Genomic DNA, 19,909 nt, shown 5'->3' with positions numbered 1-19,909 from the left:
GCTTTGGCAGTGCCTTTTCTGTCTCTAATCGAAAAACAATGCTTGTGCCTCTATTTTGTTGGAAATCAATGCTTTTGATAAATGCCTGTAGGACTAATTCCGCTGTCAAGCGAGGAGGAACCTTCCTCTGCATCAATGCTATCATGAAGTGAGCATCTCCGATCAGCATCAAGGTCTTCCAGGCTTCGACTTCGCCCGCTCAGAGCTTTACCGCCTTCATTGATGACCAAAACACCTGGAACCCGTTCTTCAGCAATAAGCTGTTGTCGAGCCCCACTTCGGATCCAGCTTGCAGCTTGTCCCACCGACGACTTGTCAATGGCCATTTTTTCTCCATAAAAGTTTCTAAGTCCGAAGGTAAATTGATCCAGGTAGATGAACCTGGTCCCTCTATCTGACCTGCTATCCATCACAGTGGGACTTAACTTTTGACTTGACCCAGTCTAACGAAACCCAATAACCATGGTTGGCTGTTTATGCATTTCGGCGCTATTTTTAATTAAACAAAATAAATCATTTCTCTGGTTCTACTTCTTGGACTGGTGTGGTTTTGTGTCTTTCTTATTCATTATTATATTCTCTATTTTTTTAAGTTGGTGTGGGATTTTTCTTGTTTTGTGTTTTTATGTTTTTACTGTTTGAGTACTGCATACATATTTAGAGGCACTAAGTTAAGCCCGACTGCTTTACCCCAAGGTACCAGAGGGTTAAGTACAGGTATTTTTTGTGACTGTATAGGTTCGCCCCGACAAGGATTTAATTTAATTTAATTTAAAAAGCATTTGTAAAGCGCAGCGTTCACCCTACGGTTTCTTGGCGCTATATAGAAGAGTCCAGCGACTCCAGGTAGGACAACCTGGTGCAAAAAAGTGGGGATAGATTTACAGTGAGAAAGCCTGCTTAAACAAAAAAGTTTTTAGGTCTTTACGGAAGGAAGAATAGTGGGTAGCAGATCGTAGATGGTCGGGTAGTGAGTTCCAAAAGGTGGGAGCCAGAGTTGAAAATTTCGCTCCTCCCCACTTTTTACGTTTATAACGTGGGATTTGCAGAAGGGATTTGGAAGAAGAGCGGAGCTCTCTGACCGGAACATATTCGTTGATCAGAGAGGAGATGAAGGCGGGGGCAGTGCCCTGGCGAGCCTGGAAAACCATACAGCCGGTTTTAAAGAGATAGCGTTCCTTGATAGTAAGCCAATGAAGCTCTTTAAGGAGAGGTGTGGAGTGATGAAAACGTGGAAGACCATACACCAAACGGGCCGCTTGGTTCTGAACCATCTGGAGTTTCCGCAGGCTGTATGCAGGAATGCCATTGTATAGGGCGTTGGCATAATCTAGCCGCGAAATCACCAGTGCGGACATGATCAGTTTAAGAGCTTGGGGGGAAAAAAAACGTGAAATAGAGCGAATAGTACGGAGAGTGAGGAAACAGGAGGAAACGACAGAACTAATTTGTGAGTGCAAAGTGAGCTGGTTGTTCAGTTTAACACCCAAAGTTTTAACTGTAGAGGAGTGAGTGGGGGGGACCAAGAGAAGGGGGCCAGAAGAAAGAGTTCCAGGGACTGGACGAACCACCTGTGAGGACTAGCTCGGTTTTATCCGGGTTCAGCTTAAGGTGGTTGTGGTTCATCCAGTCCCTGATGAAAATCATAGTAGAGTGAAAACTTGAAACAGAGAGAGGAGAGGAGGAGAGGTTAAAGATGAGCTGGAGGTCATCCGCATAGTTATATACGGTGACCTCCAGCTTCTGGAGTGCAAAGATTAAAGGAAAGATGTAAAGATTGAACAGTAAGGGAGAAAGAGAGGAGCCCTGGGGGACACCACAAGTGACTTGGAGTGGGGTAGTTGTGAAATCCCCCAACCGAACCGCCTGGGTGCGGTCCCTCAGGAAAGAGGATAACCAGACCAGGGCTGAGCCCTCGATTCCCGCCGCCCTGACACGTGAAAGCAAGATGGTATGGTCCACCGTGTCAAAGGCGGCTGAGAGGTCGAGGAGCACCAGAGCCTGATGTTTGTTGTAATCCATGCCCTCCCTGAGGTTGTCCAGGACCGACACCACTACGGATTCGGTAGAATGCCTGGGACGGAAGCCGGCCTGACGAGCTGCCAGACCCCCATTTGCTTCTACATGGGTGCTGAGTACCGAGGTGACATGTCGCTCAAGCACCTTACCCAAATAGGGCAGCAGAGAGATGGGGCGGTAGTTGGCTGAGATGGATGGGTCAGCGCCGGACTTCTTTAAGATGGGCACTATTGTGGCTGATTTCAGAGCGGGGATCACCACTCCTTGTGTGAGGGAACTATTAAGGAAGGTGATAGGGGGCTGAGGGCAAGTAGAATAGATATGTTGTAGGATTCGTGGTGGGCAGATGTCTGCCGGGGAACCAGACTTGACCTTGGGAAGTATCTCCAGGAATACTTCCTCAGTGAGGGGGGGGATTGAGGTAAGGTGACACTGGACAGTGGGGGGGGAAGGGTCAGAAAAAGGAGGGGGGATGTTAGCCTTGATGGTTGCAATCTTGTCCAAAAAATAAGAGTTTAGTTGATCATACAAGGACTGGGTCGGAGGGATTTGAGGTGAGGCCCTATCAGAATAAGCAAGGTTGTTAACTATACCGAAAATCTCCCTGGATTTGTTATCTGCTGCCAGAATTTTAGTGGAGAAATAGATCGTTTTGGCAGCTAGGATGGCTTTTTTATACTCTGTTAATAATGCTGAGTAGTGAATTTTTAATAAGGGGCAGTAGTTTCTTCTCCACTGCCTTTCTGCTTGCCGTACGGCTAGTTTATGCTTATTTAGGTCGTCGTTGAACCACCTATTGGAATCTTTAGGTCGCCGAGTAGAGATTCGACGTAGTGGAGCAACCGAATCACAACCTCCAGCCAGCCAGGTGTTAATCGCGATGGCTTGTGAGTTGGATGATAGACCGGTAAGGGTCGGAGATGAATTCTGAAGCAGGGAGGTCAGAGAGGGAAGATCAACTCGATTCCAGTTCCACGCCCAGGTAATCTTGGCCAGCGGAACCTTGGAGACAGAGTTGAGAATGATGGAAAAAGAAATAAGGGCATGGTCAGACCAGGGACAGGGAGAAACAGACACCGGGGAAACAGAAAGGTTGAGGGACCAGACCTGGTCGAGTATGTGACCATGAGAATGGGTGGGGACAGATATGTGGGGGACAAAGTTCAGAGAGAGGAGGGATTCAGTAAATTGTTTGGAGGAGGTGCACTCTAAAAGGTCCGAGGGCCAATAATTAAAGTCACCTAGCACCAGGACCGAGGCATAGTTAACTGCCAAGGTGGCCAGTAGGTCTTGAAATGCTGGCAAGAACGATGGTGAAGGCTGGGGTGGGCGGTACATTAAAAGGCACGTGATTGGAGGGGAAAAGGAAAGGGAGCGGACTACAAGGAATTCAGTCGGGGGAATGGAGGGAAAGGAAAGGAGTTGAAAGTTAAATTCAGACCGAGCAATTAAAGCTACTCCACCACCCATCCTACCCGCAGGGCGGTCGGCGCGTAAAGCGACGTAGGAAGGGGGGAGGGCAGCTAAAAGAGCGGGTAAAGAAGAGTCACAAAACCAGGTTTCGGTCAAGAGCAGTAAGTCAGGCTTCTCGGAATCAAGCAGGACGAACAGCTCATGATGGTGTTTGGCCGCTGACCTGGTGTTGAGCAGGAAGACGGATAATGAAGGAGTGGGAAGGGGGGGGCAGGCAAGGAGGAGGACAACGGCGATCGTATCGGCGGGAGGGCTGATGCTGGCGAGGATGAAGGGGCGAGCCCTAATAAATCAATGTGGCAACGGACTGACTCTGAAAGTGGCCAATGGCCCTGAAGAGTAATAAGCTCCTCAGCGGAGTACAAAGTCAATTTTGCATAGAGACGTGCCCCTAGCCCCGTCCGGCCGCGGATTGTGAATATTATTTGAGATGTGTTATCACCTCCCTCAAATTCTACTCAATTTTCTTATAGCCACACTGCTGCTTTCCAGGCCACGTGTTAACCTGTTTGTTCTCCTCTGATACCAGCACTCGGCGCAGCCTCTGAGCTGATACGAAAAAACTGAAAAACAGAAGAGGCTCTGAAGAGGAGTAGCTCAGGTTTCTGGGAAGGACTCTCGTAACAGTATTACTTTGGAACAAAGGATGATTATGAGCAGTAAATTAGGAGAAGTGATTGATATTTCTTCTAGTGCCATTCATTTACCACTTTGCCAACACCAAGTGGTGTCAGAAGTGGGATCTGTGTTTAATAGAGCACTCCATACCATAATGAAACAGCTGCTCCAATGATCGGTGAGAGCCTGAGGCTTGTGCGGGAACAGAGTTCATTGAACAATGAACTGACCCAAGGGACCTATGACTCCAGACAAACCATGCAAGCCAAAACCATTTGAAAGGATCTCAATTGTTCTAATGGTGATCTGGGTTTAATCTCAAGGACCTGGCAAACCTTTCCACAAACTTCAAGCAACCACCCACATGCAGTGACCTAATAAGCTATCAGTCCCAAACCTCCAGAGGAGCACATGTTTACACAGATGCTAAGGCTGCTTTGCCGGTGTTGCTTAGGTCGATCTCACCCTATTAGAGCAAAGCAAGGAGTGAGAAATCAGGTGCCAAGGGATCCCAAAGAGCAACAGCCAGTCAAATCAAAGATGCCAGTGAGAGGGGGCTACAACATGAGGCCCTCTCCAAGAAGACGTCATGAACTTCAGCCGCTTGGAACAGTCATTCATTCATTCATTCAAAGCCATCAACATACACATTACACAAAAGAGCACAGAGAGTGCGCGCAGCCCTCTATTCATCTGATAGAGTCTCAAACCTCAGGGTTGGGGGTTTCAGCCTCCCAAGGAAGTACCCAGAGGATGAAGCAATTATAAGAGGAAGAGGGGATCACTGAGCGCTCCTGTCTGCCCCTAGGCCATGCACAGTGTTCTGAGTGTGGCAGGCAGGGGCACTTTGCTAGGAACTCTCCTCATTGATAAGCAGATGACCAAATGGAAATATATTACCTCTTTGAACACTTAATTTTTGACAAAGTTGCATAGAATCAGGAGGTTAATGTAGGCCTTGATGAACAGGGGGTGCCTGTGTGCCAGGTTCAAACCCAGTCTAGAAGGGCCACACACACTAGGCGTGCAGCCCTGTGCTTCAATAAAGGGCTTACATGTGTAATGAACAGAATATGGAACATGTTGAGCTTACATACAGACCTTAGGACAAAGTATCCTCACAGTTGAGAATTGAGTGCCCTGTTTGCATTATGAAGGATTAAGAGAACCTCTACTACACATGCTACTGAAGGTCTCGACTCTTTCCTCGCGGTAAATGGAGGCCAGTTTCATACTATGAAAAGAATCAGCATAGACAGGGCTTTCTCCCTGTTTCTTTGAATAAAAAAGACTCCTCTCAGCAGGAGACAAGGCTGCTACTTGTACTGTAAAGGGTCTACTGCACGTCTTTGCTTAATTATGCTATCCAAGGGATGTACTAACTAAGAAAGACAGAAAGATCCATGCCATTATTTTAGGTATTACAAATGGGGACTAACAATATGAAAATCAGCCTTGGTCCTGCTACAATAGGAACAGTCTCTTTATCTTCGAATAAAATGGCTTCACCGCTAACTTGCTGATTTGCCGTTTAAATAACAGTGCCCTGACCAACGTTCCCTCTATTTTCCTGGGAGTGTGGCAATGCAGTGTCTGTGTGCACACTTGTCTAAGGTGTGTGGGCAACCGAGTCGTAACAGAAGTCACTAACAATATGAACATCAGCCTTGGTCCTGCCGCAGTGGGAACAGTCCAGCCCGAAGTACAAGGCCACCTTCCAACTCAGTGGGAACACAGGCAACCCAAGCCTTGTTGGGTCTCATCAGTGAGTTGCAGCTGAACTCCTTTGGCACAGTGAGCACAGGGGGACCCATGACTCAGTAAACCCACTCCACTTTGGGTGACTCACTTGGAAAGGGTTCATAACCTCACAGGAAAAGGGATTAATTCATGTTGGGGTGGGTGGGGGGGGGGGGACGGTCAAGGCTTCTGCAAAATAATATATCATTCTCCGGAGATACGGTTGAGAAGTCATTTTCAGCAAGACTGTTTGCAATCTTCAAGTGGAGCAAGAGAAAATCTTTTGGAAAGAGCTTTCACCATGGGCCTTTTCACAAGCTTTCCTGCTTCAGTCTTTTTATGTTCTGGCTTGACAGCACAGCTGTTACCAGACAATGATGTGGGCATCACCAGTAAGGGGCTTTAGCTCTGCCCACATGTTGGTAGCCAGAGTACATGTTTTGATTAGACAGACATTTTGAACGTCCACGAAAAGCACTTCTTGCCCTCCACGCAGCTGAGATCACATTGTTAATTTATCCAGCTACCTAAGCTTGTATTTTTAGGAGCACACACATGACACTGGAATGCTATTAAAGTGTCTTAGATAACTAGATAATTTATGTTGTTTTTCTCTGGCAGCAGCACAGATGGGAGGAAGGCAGTGATTAACCTACGGATTTTTAGGTCTGACTTGACAGTACAAATGTCACCTGACCTTTAAACATACACCAATTATACAGTTTCTACAGTTCTTTGCTTCCTCGCAAATACACATCTGTTCCCATGCTATTTACTTGTAATGCGATACAAAAGGGGATGATGGACGGAGCGTTTGAGCAAATCAAATGCTCACCCCCAGTCAACTGATCTGGGTTTAATCCATCACCATTCTTTAGCTCATCCCGCCACCCCAGTTCAGACATGGCCATATGCAAATCAGTCTGACCCTGTGCCTCATGGGAACAGTCCAGCCCGAACTGACAAAGCCATGTCTTTCCTGGACCGGAAAGAAGAATCCTGGGACCGGTTTTTGGCATTTCAGCCGTCATCAGCCAGGCTAGCTTGAATCCAGTGGCAAAGTGAGCAAGGGACTCATGTCTGAGCATACCCTGCCAACTTAGGGCGAACAAAGCGATACAAAAGGGGATTATGAACGGAGCGTTTGAGCAAATCACTCACCCCCCAGTCAACTGATCTGGGTTTAATCCATCACCATTCTTTAGCTCATTCCGCCACCCCACTTCAGGCATGGCCATATGCAAATCATTCTGACTCTGTGCCTCATGGGAACAGTCCAGCCCGAACTGCCAAAGCCATGTCTTCCCTGGACCGGAAACAAGCATCCTGGGATTGGTTTATGGCATTTCTGCCGTCATCAGCCAGGCTAGCTTGAATCCACTGGCAAAGTGAGCAAGGGACTCACGTCTGAGCATACCCTGCCAACTTAGGACGAGCAAAGCGATACAAAAGGGGATGATGGACGGAGCGTTTGAGCAAATCAAACACTCACCCCCAGTCAACTGATCTGGGTTTAATCCATCACCATTCTTTAGCTCACTCCGCCACCCCAGTTCAGACATGGCCATATGCAAATCAGTCTGACCCTGTGCCTCATGGGTACAGTCCAGCCCGAACTGCCAAAGCCAAGTCTTCCCTGGACCGGAAACAAGAATCCTGGGACCGGTTTCTGGCATTTCAGCCATCATCAGCCAGGCTAGCTTGAATCCAGTGGCAAAGTGAGCAAGGGACTCACGTCTGAGCATACCCTGCCAACTTAGGGCGAACAAAGCGATACAAAAGGGGATGATGGACGAAGCGTTTGAGCAAATCAAACACTCACCCCCAGTCAACTTATCTGGGGTGGCTTGGTGAGCAAAATAACGATGGATTAAACCCAGAGCTGTGACTGGGGGTGAATGTTTTGCCATTGTGCAACATTCCGTCCATCATCTTGTGTATTTTGCTATTTACTTGTAATGCAGCACATTACCATACAAGGGTCCTTTAAAGTCAGACCTATTGTCATTGCCAATGCTTGTTCAGATATTACACGGCTGTTAGTCACAAAATGTGGTGATTGTCTTGAAAATGGGAGCCGCAGCCTCGAGCCCCGGATTCCGTTCTGCACTATGGTCACCATCAACTTTCTAGGATGGTCAAAATATGGACTGGAGTACACCAACACCAATAAACAAGCCAACAGGACTCAAATCTCATGTGATGCAGGTGTAGGCCGTGTTAAAAAGGGTTCCAAAGACAACCAGTAACCAAAGACCCTTTTATGTTGCCCGGCGGTATCGCCTCTATGACCCACCAATGTTAATCAATGAAGAAGCAGGCGCTGGAGACTGGAAGGCAGGAAACGAGGATTTTATTCTCTCCGGAGGAGAACACATCAATTCAGACAGCAAGTATCGTCACGAGGTGCTCTAACCACATCTCTGAGGCCTGGCCTCTTATACTAGGGTTTATGACCTTTATTGCACATAACACATTCTCGCAACACGTTGATAGTTGAAAGAACATCCTCGGAATTTCCCCTTCAGGCCCGTTCCCACATACATTTACAGTTGGATTCCCCACCCTGGTCACAACAGGTGATGGTTGTCGCACAGCAGGGCATTCCGCTGATTCACGGAATGCATGGGGTTGATCGGAACTCATGGGGTGGGGGCTTTGATCGGTTCGGGGATCTTTTGATGGGGAGGGGGAAGCTTCCTACTGTACGGGGTAATAAACAGTATCCGCAGGGCCAGGTGGCGGCCTGGGAACAAGGAAGACAAACGGGGACACAGGAAAAGGGGGTTTGCATCAAAAGGATCTGAGGCCATGAAAGGAATGAGGGGAGGTGTCGCGCTGGGAACAGGATGGGATTCCGTGGTGAAGCTGCGCTGAAGAGGGGTTTATGACCCAAGGCATGAGAGAGCGGGGGTTGTCAGTGTGCGGGGGGGATGCTTGCGAGGTTAAGAGAGAGAGAGAGACGCGCTGGCTATCAGCGAGGGGCAGGGAGGCCATGGTGCTCAAAATGGCTGCCGCTTACGCGCACGAATGGGCTTGGAAAGGGGCAAGATGGCGCCGATAATGTTCACCAGGTTTGTATTAATTTTCCACAGTCCTCCCTTTAACATTTTCAAGACATCTTGCTGGCCTATTTCCTATCTATACCTATATGCAGCGATCATAAGTAAGGGAGTGAGGACTTAGGCAAAGGAACTGTACATTTACATCATATTATAAACGTCACATTGAAAAATCTCATCATCTAGTAAGCAGGTTCATCGTTAAGTTGGTTGCAGAAAAAGTCATCGCAATGCAATATCAGACTAGAATTACGTAGCGAGGGCGTTGGGTACAGATCATAGATACTTATAGTCATTTGGAATAAGAACTGGTAAGTTATCATATAAGTAAGTCCTTTTTTTTACTCGGCGGGAGCATAGTCAGTCCAATGGTGATTGGGAGAGAAAGGTGATACAGTAAAAAAATATCAGAGTTCTCGTTGTCTTTTGTCGTCTTCTGTCGGCACTGTTGAGCACCTGGATAACCTATCAACAGAAATGTTCATGTGTATTGAGTCGTTGGGGGTCTGCGGGGAGGAGTGCATTTTGTTTTGTTTTCGTCAGACCTCGTAGGAGAAATGCGTTACGGTTTTGGAGCAGGTGCATCTTCTTCCGTAATGCAGAGCATAGATTTGCAATGGAAAATGCAATTGTTCCAGAATTGTGAGATCTGTTTGTTTCTTGAGTCTCTGTGGTGGGCATTTTCTGTTGCTTCCATCATCTTCGAGGCGTTCAGCAGCGGGTAGAACCACATACTTCGTTCATCTTCTCTTTAGAGGCGACCCTTGGTGGAGTTCTAGGTCACCGTTCTAAGACTAACATAGTTCGTGGTCTACTTAGTCGGAGCTACCTCCCTTCTGACGCAGGGAGTACTCTTCTCTGGGTGTCTCAGTAGTATTTGGAGGAACTTGGAAGTTTAGGTGGAAAGGTGTGGGTGTGAACAGTCCTTATGGTAGGTCGGAGGAGGAGGGGATGGAGCAGGGCCAAGTCGGGAACAGATCAGGAGGACGGAGAATTTGAGACAGGCGGGTCCATAACCAGGTTCAGAGAGCGGGGACCTTTTGGCACACGTTGATCATAGAGCAGGGGCTTCAGATCAGCCCTTTCCTTAGTTTTGTCTGAAACAGTGCCTCATCCTGCGACTCCTTACTGCTGTGGTCTCGCCTCGGCCTCCGTCGTTGGTGTTCCTCGATCCGCAGTCAGGCCGCGTGCTCCCACATCCAGTCTCTTTCTCCTCCGACAGTGATACCCTTAAATGAGTTTTGAAAAGACAGTCTTTAGAGATTTTGCAGAAGAAGGTAATTACATAAATCTATTTCTCTCCCAACACCAAGCAACTGGGGTAAGCACTCGCTACATTTGATATTTTTGCGGCTAACGTATAAACAATTGATAATGGGTTTGCTGGATTCCTTACAACTTCCTTTCGTTGGCTAATTCTTTGGCACTTTGATGATTATTACGTTCATTTGTAATAGGTACGAGGTCTGGTACTCATTTATTGCATACGTCTATTATAGTGGATGTCAGTTCTTCTGGTAGAGACCCATTTCCCTAGTACGACTCTTGCAAGGCTAGGCTGGTCTTCAGGGCCTTGTATTTTACAAAAAAAGTGCAACGTGCTATTCACCACAGTCTGATAGGCATCCTTCTGAGGGGTGAACATAGGCTAAACAAGTCTTCATTACATCAAAACATCTTATTTTCAACAAGGCTTACTGCAACAAGTTCTTTCGATTTTCGATCTAATTTTAACTTTGCACACACCTTTCTAACTTTCTATATAAATCCTCGCAACCTGGTTACTACAAAAACTCGGGGGGGGGGGTGGTTTGCGATAATTAGTAAACTTATCCTCGGGGAAGGTGGGATCTTATGAAAAACAATTAGGAACACAGTGAATTGGAGCAGGGGGCGTTTTTCAGGCTCTCGTTCAGGGCAGCTGATACCAGACTGGGGGCATTTTGGGAAGACGGGGGTGTCTCGATCATTTCTTACTGCTAGGGGTATGGAGACAATTTGGAATGGGGATGGTTGCATTACCACAGACATATTTTATCATAGAAGCCACTGACAAATAGTTCCCTGACTGTGGGTCAAATTTAGAGAACCTTAGTTGTCTTACCTGTCCTTTTCCTTTCGGTCAATTTAAATTTCATCCATATTTTAGTAGAAAAGGAGAGGTAGTAACGTGGTACCGATACAATTTTATTTAGGATGAATTTGTGCAAATACTTGTGGTATTTGGGGCCAATCAGGAGGTGCACCAGGTTCGTCAATTAGGTGCCAGTCGCTAGGAAGAGGGAAAGTGTGGAGGGGTGAAAGAGTGAGAGAGAGAGAGAGAAAAAGAGAGAGAGAGAGAGAGAGAGAGAGAGAGAGAGAGAGAGAGAGAGAGAGAGAGAGAGAGAGAGAGAGAGAGAGAGACAATAGGCCAAACAGTATACGTGTGACATGGAGAATGACCGTGTATTGTTTGGGCTATTCAGTGCGTTACCCAACGTTAGACGTTTTGGGTCTAGGTTAGGATGTAGAAAGCATGCAGTTTTGGGACGGAAGAGTATTAGGTCAGGTACAGAAAGATCGTGCATTGGGTAGGGCGTCTTTTGGTGTCGTCTTGCAGCGCTAGTCCGTTTTCATGCATCGGGCGTGACGTGGCTCCCGATCCCTTACGATACTCTAATCGGGATTCTAATGTAACCTGCAGAGGGAAAAAGGAGGGAAAGGGGGAGGTGGGGGGACAACATTCGAACAAATCAAATGTACGGGCACGAAAGTCCTTTACTTACAGCATACTCGTACTTATCTCTTCGGGATATAATCCCTTAGGGTCTTGGTTTCCGAAGTCAAGGGGGCGGGCAATGTGATAGGTGGTTCATGGGGAGGTTCGAGGATGGCATTAAGGATCGTGTGTAGGGAAACGCTAAAAAGAGGAATCAGAGGTGCCTAGCGCGAGGTACCCGGTTTTGTAGAAGTATCTGGCCATCAGGATCCTTAAATCATTCCCAAAGCTGTGATGTTCTAAGGCATATCAGTTCTTCGGTCAACCCTGTACCTTAGTACCTTCGACCACCATATCTTAATAACATTTTATCAATCACCCCGCTTTACTTTACCCATTCTCAGGAGTCAAGGTCCTTCTTCATACGTTAGTTCCTGAGCTTAGTCGCATATTTTGGAGGCAACGTATCATACCTGTGATTCGATCATCAATCCGGGGCCGAACAACCATTTCTCGGATAACCTTAAAAAAAGAGCAGAACGGTTGCGCACAGAAAAACCCTCCCACCGATACCCGCATTTACAAAAGTATGCGATGCCTATTCATAGTTTTTAAGACCTTTATTTGTATAATCATTCAGTACGTAAAATGTGAGAGCGTAATCATATTTTGGCCTGACATGTCGTCGATGGAAGCACATACAGCAGGGGGTTATTTTGTAGCACAAGAACATGTAAAAAAAGGCCTAATTTATTATTTGCAAGTAACTAAAAACATTTCATTGCGTGACGAGGGAATCAGGGGCATTTCAGGTCATAAATGGAAACACAGTCAAGCTCATCGGAATCATATTTCCTAGATGTAAACCGTGGGTGTGCATCATAAGCGACGTTATGTACCAGTTACAATAAATATCAAAAATATATCGTTCATTGAAATCAACATTTTTACGGAACCCCTCTCAAACGTTCGCCAAGTGAACCCTCCTCCCTTTCTCATCGAGTGCACAATGGTTCGTATATATATCTTAGTACATCAAGTTTCATTAGCTAAGGAACACCACGAGGCATCCGTTAGTTTCCATTGATACCGGCGCCATTTTGGGCGAGGCCGGTTTAGTCCGGAAGTAGCATCAGGGGCAAAAAATGTCCCCGACGATTGGCGGTTGGACCAGGGTCCCTTTCGGCAGTTCAAAAAACTGTGCTAACAGAGGGGCTGGTGGCGTGGACCGTCAATCAAGAGAGGGAGGGGGTAGAGTCTTTCTTACCGGGTCATGTTGATGTTCAGCCGGAACTTGTTCGAGTTCGTTAGCCCATAATGTTCTTGGGCGGTTCAGACGGAAGCTGGAGCAGACACGAGAGCACCGCCATCTTGTTGCTGTGCCGTGGTTATTTCATTAGAGATCAATGCAGCTGTTCCCTACCGGAAGCCTGAAGGGGCTGAGGGCTCTTGGGACTTTGGTAGAATCTTCAAAGTCGAAGGGATGTTTGTCGATGGTGGGGGCCTATGCCCAGGTGGGCAAGTGCCCGAGTTGCAATTTCGGACAAAGTTACTCCAGCGGCCTAGACTCGCCTTTCGAGGGCCCAGACGTTATTTTGAGACCCTGCGGCAGCCACCCTTCGTCGTATCCATCAGGAGTGGAAGAAACTTCTTGCGATGGCGAAAGACAGAGCATCATGCTGCTGGAGCAGGACATTTTGGTTCGGGGCGCCAGGGTGCAGCAGTGGAGCCTTCGTCTGGGGAGGTGAGGGAGGCTCGCCCGTGCCGTCTCCCTCTCCCGGCGCATCCCACGCCGTCCCTTTTGAATCAGGGGTGCACATGATGACCACCCTACACCCCTGATTCCGACTCTTGGGGGACCATTGTACATCCGGTGCTCCGTAAATATGCCCGTCGGACATTGTATGTCCTGTGCTATGCAGGTATACCAGTCGGGCATTGTATGTCCTGTGTTGCGGAAATATACCAGTCGGGCATTATATTTCCTGTGCAGCGTAGGTATATGGCCGTCGCCCGGCCGGAGGACATCGGCGCCGGACCAGGGCAGGGGAGCCTCCTACCTGTGGAGGCGGGAGAGGCTCGTCCGCGTCGCCTCTCCCTCCCTGCCCACCCTGCATCCGTTCGATGGAGGAATTCGTGATGGCCGGAGCAGGAGATACGAGGGAGGGGGTCATTTGCATCCGCCCCCTCCCTACTCGCGGCCCGGGGGACGCCATCCCTGGGAGGGTAGTATGGGAAGACCATTTCATTGCCTGCTTTGTGGAGCCTCCAGTACCTTCTCGCCAGCGATCTCTTTTTGGCCCATGGCTGCTGGCAGGCCCCGCCCCACACGTGCTATGTGTTTCGGATGGGCGGGACCATCGAACTGTTACATTTCGAGGACTTCCGGAGTGAGCATAATACGTTTTATATTTCTCCTGTTAGTACAGTTTGTTTTTAGAGAGTGTTCAACTAGTTATTCTATTTACCGTTGGTTGTGTGTTTTCTTTACCGTAATTAAATCCTAAGTTATATAATAGACGCTTGGCTTCCTTGAGTCCTTTCTCTAACGGGGGTTGTTTACACTGGTCTGTAATTGTGTTTGGTTTTCAGAGTGGGGGAGCAACAGAGAGCGATCAGTCCCAGAACTCTAACATGTCGTTAAAATTGGTCTGACGAAATCTGTGCCATCGAGCATAATCAAACGGGGTGGTTCTGTCTGTCCTGTCTGCACTAGTCTGATTGGGTTTTATTTTGCGCCTTTTCCCTTTCTGTCGGCCTGTCCTTTCTGTCGACCCTCCGTTCTTACCTATGCTCTGCAGAGTCGGGCATTGGGCTTTCCAGTGCCCGAGGCATTTACAGAAAGCACATTGGTTCTGTTTTAAATCTATTCGTCCTGGGCGCAGTGTCGGGGGATTACCTTCGGGTCGTTGTGTCCCGGGGTTGACTTGTCGGCACATCCCTTTACACCGTTCTCTTTTCATGTCTACTCCTCGGGACTGTGCCATCGCTGGCCCTTCCCTTTGCCTACTAGACGTTTGGAGGGTTGTCCGTCGTGTCCCTTTACCTTTTCTGGATTCGTCGCCTTCCCTTCGTCGTGTGGCTTCTTTGCGCCACATACCGAGACTATCGAGCATAATAGGTGTTGTTTCATTCCTACGAAGGGCTATTTCTACTGTTTCTATTTTGTCAAGATCAAAGGATCCTCTCAGTGGCCACTGACTTTCTCGATCCTTTTTCGTATATTTATGCCACAGCTCACTATAGGCTATAGCGATCAATCCATGCTTCATGAACATGTCCTTATTAGGGGTGCCTTCCAGTGGAGCCGGATGGTTCATCTCTAATAAGCGGTCCGGGCTAAACAGGCTACTAACCAGTGGGGAGAAGACAGGCATGACGGATCACAATGGGATAATAGTCAGCACTACCTATCTTATCACTGCGCGCAAAGACTAGACAGAATATTTCTATTCTACGTTGTTTGCACGTAGTGAATACCTCATGAACCAATCTTGATCAATCAATGTTAGGTCAAAAATAAAAAATCAATATGGTCAATGGGGAGAATAAGTAGGCTCGCAAAGGTTCGCGTCACCTACCCCTTCACTATCTGTAAAGAGGGGACCTATTCTTCCCTGTTTGCAGACAGAGAATCTCCAGAAAACAATCTATAACAGTTAATCAATGGGGGGAGGGGGCAATTGTTCAGTGGGGGAGAAAGATAGGTCCGACGGGTGCGTACCTATCCTTCGCTGTTTATAAAGAGAGAGCCTGTTGTTTCTCCGTTTGCAGACAGCGAATCTCCAAATAAATTAACAAAAAGTAATACTAGTATTTTCTCATCAATTATCAATCACTTTCAATTATCAATCACTTTCGCAATTCGTCGTGTTTACACGACCTTACCCGGACCGCATGGACAGTTTCTTGTCTTCCGAATCCAGCGCCCGATCGTCCTCTTCTCTTCGTACTTCTCGTGGCACTCCTGATGGTTCCCAGTCAGGACCGCAGATCACTCGAGAGAGGTCTGTTCGGAACCAGTGAAGTTCGGATGATCGGCTGTCAGACGAGGGTCTATCGGACAGGGTACCTTCCGATCGTTGCAGTCGTTCACTCTGTCGTCAGGACCTCTCCCACTGGATCCACGAGTCGCTGATGGGCCCCACGTTTGGGACGCCAATTGTTAAAAAGGGTTCCAAAGACAACCAGTAACCAAAGACCCTTTTATGTTGCCCGGCGGTATCGCCTCTATGACCCACCAATGTTAATCAATGAAGAAGCAGGCGCTGGAGACTGGAAGGCAGGAAACGAGGATTTTATTCTCTCCGGAGGAGAACACATCAATTCAGACAGCAAGTATCGTCCCGAGGTGCTCTAACCACATCTCTGAGGCCTGGCCTCTTATACTAGGGTTTATGACCTTTATTGCACATAACACATTCTCGCAACACGTTGATAGTTGAAAGAACATCCTCGGAATTTCCCCTTCAGGCCCGTTCCCACATACATTTACAGTTGGATTCCCCACCCTGGTCACAACAGGTGATGGTTGTCGCACAGCAGGGCATTCCGCTGATTCACGGAATGCATGGGGTTGATCGGAACTCATAGGGTGGGGGCCTTGATCGGCTCGAGGGTCTTTTGATGGGGAGGGGAAGCTTCCTACTGTACAGGGTAATAAACAGTATCCGCAGGGCCAGGTGGCGGCCTGGGAACAAGGAAGACAAACGGGGACACAGGAAAAGGGGGTTTGCATCAAAAGGATCTGAGGCCATGAAAGGAATGAGGGGAGGTGTCGCGCTGGGAACAGGATGGGATTCCGTGGTGAAGCTGCGCTGAAGAGGGGTTTATGACCCAAGGCATGAGAGAGCGGGGGTTGTCAGTGTGCGGGGGGGATGCTTGCGAGGTTAAGAGAGAGAGAGAGACGCGCTGGCTATCAGCGAGGGGCAGGGAGGCCATGGTGCTCAAAATGGCTGCCGCTTACGCGCACGAATGGGCTTGGAAAGGAGCAAGATGGCGCCGATAATGTTCACCAGGTTTGTATTAATTTTCCACAGCCGAGAGAGGTTTCAGGAGGAAGAACACATCATACTATTCACCCACCATGTGGTTCGGATTCCCAGCCCCCGCCCACGACCGACGGGCCACCCCTTAATTCACTTCTTTACATAATGCATTTAGAAACAAATCTGTCTGCCGATACAGGAACTTGAATTAGCTCTTGGTCTAGAGGCCTGGGCGGGAAATGTCCCATTCGCAACTTTCACTTTGTATGAAGCGAGACAGTATATACAGGGAGGTCTTTACTCTTGTTTCCCTGTTGGTTTCAACAATAACATGTCCCAATCCACAGCAAAATCCTGCCTACCCCTCAGGTAAACAGCATGTACCATTTTGTAACTGTAACCTGCCTGCTCCTCGTAGTATGTACCATTCCGTAACCTGCCTGCCACCTCAAACAATAGTACGTACAACAGGTAACATGTTACAAGCTGAAACCTGGCATTCCTAGAAACCATCTTTGGGTATCCCACCACATCCAGTGCTTAATTTGTAAAATATTAAGTGCCAGGCCACCCCAGCTTGCACCATCCATTACCACTGCCAGAGCTGCTAATGACAATACATACACAACTGATAGCCATCACTCTGCTAAAAGTGTGGCAATTGTGACTTTCGGGCCCCCCAAAGCTGTAAGAATGGATTGGGAGGCAGGTATTAGTTGTTTTAATGTTGATTTGATTAATTAACAACTGTTGCTGTGCTCATCTTTATATTACACAAACAGCGCCGCCATGTGGCAGCTGTCATAAGTGCCGGTGTTGGCAAATAAGTTCTGGTGCTGAGCACCAGAAACCACCAGCTCACATTAAGCACTGCGTTTGACCATTCTTTGTCAATCAGCACCCTTTCCACATCTCAAGATTACTTTTTACTGAGTTATAAGGTTAATCTTAGTCAGATCGGTTAGCACCTAATAGAACGGCGTCCCCACTGACCTGCTGCTTCGCCATTCTAATAACAAGTGCCAAGACCGACGTTCCCTCTAAATATGCTTATGGGTCTGCAGAAATGCAGCGTCTGTGTGCACACTTTTGTAGAGTGTGTGGGCAACCAATTGGTAACAGAAGTCACTGTGTTAGTGAGCGTGCTGCCTCTAAAAAAAGTGCCTGAAAGGCAACACCAGAGTGACTGAAAGGCAAGACCTCTTTCCTTTTTGGACAAGATGGCTAATAGGATGATTGTAAGTGTTATCCAAATTACATTGGCTAAAATGGAAATCGACTTCAGAGAAAGCCCTGAATATAAGCTGCCACCTCCCCACCCAGAAAACGTCTTATTGTATTCTTTCTGGATAATAAAACAACTACACCTAGTAGTTCTCTGGCACAGCAGGGGTAGAGGACATTTTACCAATTCTGGGGGCACAACAGAGGATTCAGAAGACTTTTAAAACAAAAACCTCTGTAATGAAATTCCCCATCCACAGTCTTAGGGTACACAACCTGGATAGTAGAAAGTGCATTAGTCTTTGATGGGGCGGGACCTTTGGTCGGTGAGTGTGCATTGCGATACATGGTGAAAGAATGTGCATGCCACACCTGAGTAGGGTCTTGGAGCAAGCGAGAAAAGTGTGACTATCGCCACAGATGGAGAAATCATGTTGGAATTTACAGGTCAAACCCCAAGAGCAAATTCAAGCATTCCAAGGGAGGCAGGAGTTGTCCTCGTTCTAGTGCTCTTAATACCCTTTTAGACCATACTGGCCTGAAAGGGCTAAACTCTCCTTAGACATGCTTGAAGATGTTTGAAAACACGCCTACTACTTTTATTAGACTATAAATCTCAATTGATGTCAGTTATCAATTAGATTCAAAAACTGATCAAGTGGCATTGACGTCTGGGCACATTATGCACTTGAAAACATGCAGCACAGTCCTCCTGGACTTCTCCAAAGCCACATACTCTACCATTAAATACTGAATAATAGAGGAGTACAGAGTATGACCCAAAACTGGATTCACATACAACCCAAGTGGTGTCCTTACTTCCATACCAACCACCACCATTCTTGGAAAAGGGAGGTGTCCCCAAAACCATAAGGATGTCCTAGTCAACATCACACTCTGAGTTTATAAACTTTATTCGCCATACCTGTCACAAATATGAGGATAACACGCGGATTATCCTTAAATTGGAAGGATCATCCATCCTTGAGGGTTTAGAGTTATGAAAATGCTTAATGGCAATTGGTTGCTAAAGAATCTGTAACTGAATCTCTCTGAAACTGAAATCTTAACTTGTGGAACATGGAAAATATATGTCTAACCCCAGACTTGCCTATTAAGACTGGACCTCATCAAACTATGTCAACAGAAGTAAATTATATTGACTACAACCTCTTACTGACAACTAAAGACAGACCTACGATGTTCTAACAAAGTACTTTCAACAGCATTAGAACATTACAATGGATCTTCTTCTAGCTAGGTACCCCACAGGGCCCACACCTCAACCTCCCCAAGCTGTCACATTTAAACAATTGCCTTTAGACTCTATATTGGGGCTACAAAGCACATCATCAAGCTCCACTGAAGTGAGAAAGCTCCCTGCACCGACTGCCAGTCACAGAAATAATAATTTTCAAAGCACTTGATATAGTCCACAGGGAAATCCACTGCAATGTGAAGTAGATCAAAAGGCTTCGAGATGGTCTTTTAATGCAATATTGTGTAATGACAAAGCTGATACATGATGGACCAGAATTCCAGGTAAGACCCTAAGTGGTGTCCTAAGTATACAGTGATCATCAACAGTGAGCTTTATATAATGTTTACAGGGTAGGTACTTGACTGTAAGGCTGCATTTACTTCTAAAACATTCTGCAATACCCATGCTTATGTGCTCTTAGAGTCTTGTGCAGCTACTCTACCCTGCATCCAAACCACACACGGAGCATCCAACGTTTCTAGCTGCTAACAACACAATTCTGAGCTAGGCACACACCCAGGAAGCTGAATACAAAATCCGAGTGCTTAAGTGACCGTATCAGGGCTACAATACTCTTTATAAATCATACCTTTGGAGGAGCAACTTCCTCAATAATTGAGAAAGCACTTTGATCTTTTCAAGGGCTATAGAAACTGCTATATAAATACTAGTACAATACCAGAACATGAAATTCATTTGGTTAGAAATGCGATGCAAATTACCACTACACAATATACATAAATGCTGCAAGAAACACAACAGTGCTTGGTTAAAGAAAAGGTCTAGCATGCCTGCACACACATTTGAAAAGATAACAACATAAGGT

This window comes from Lissotriton vulgaris, chromosome 1_1, assembly GCF_964263255.1.
Source record: "Lissotriton vulgaris chromosome 1_1, aLisVul1.2, whole genome shotgun sequence".
Lineage (NCBI taxonomy): Eukaryota > Metazoa > Chordata > Amphibia > Caudata > Salamandridae > Lissotriton > Lissotriton vulgaris.
This window is presented reverse-complemented; position numbering follows the sequence as displayed.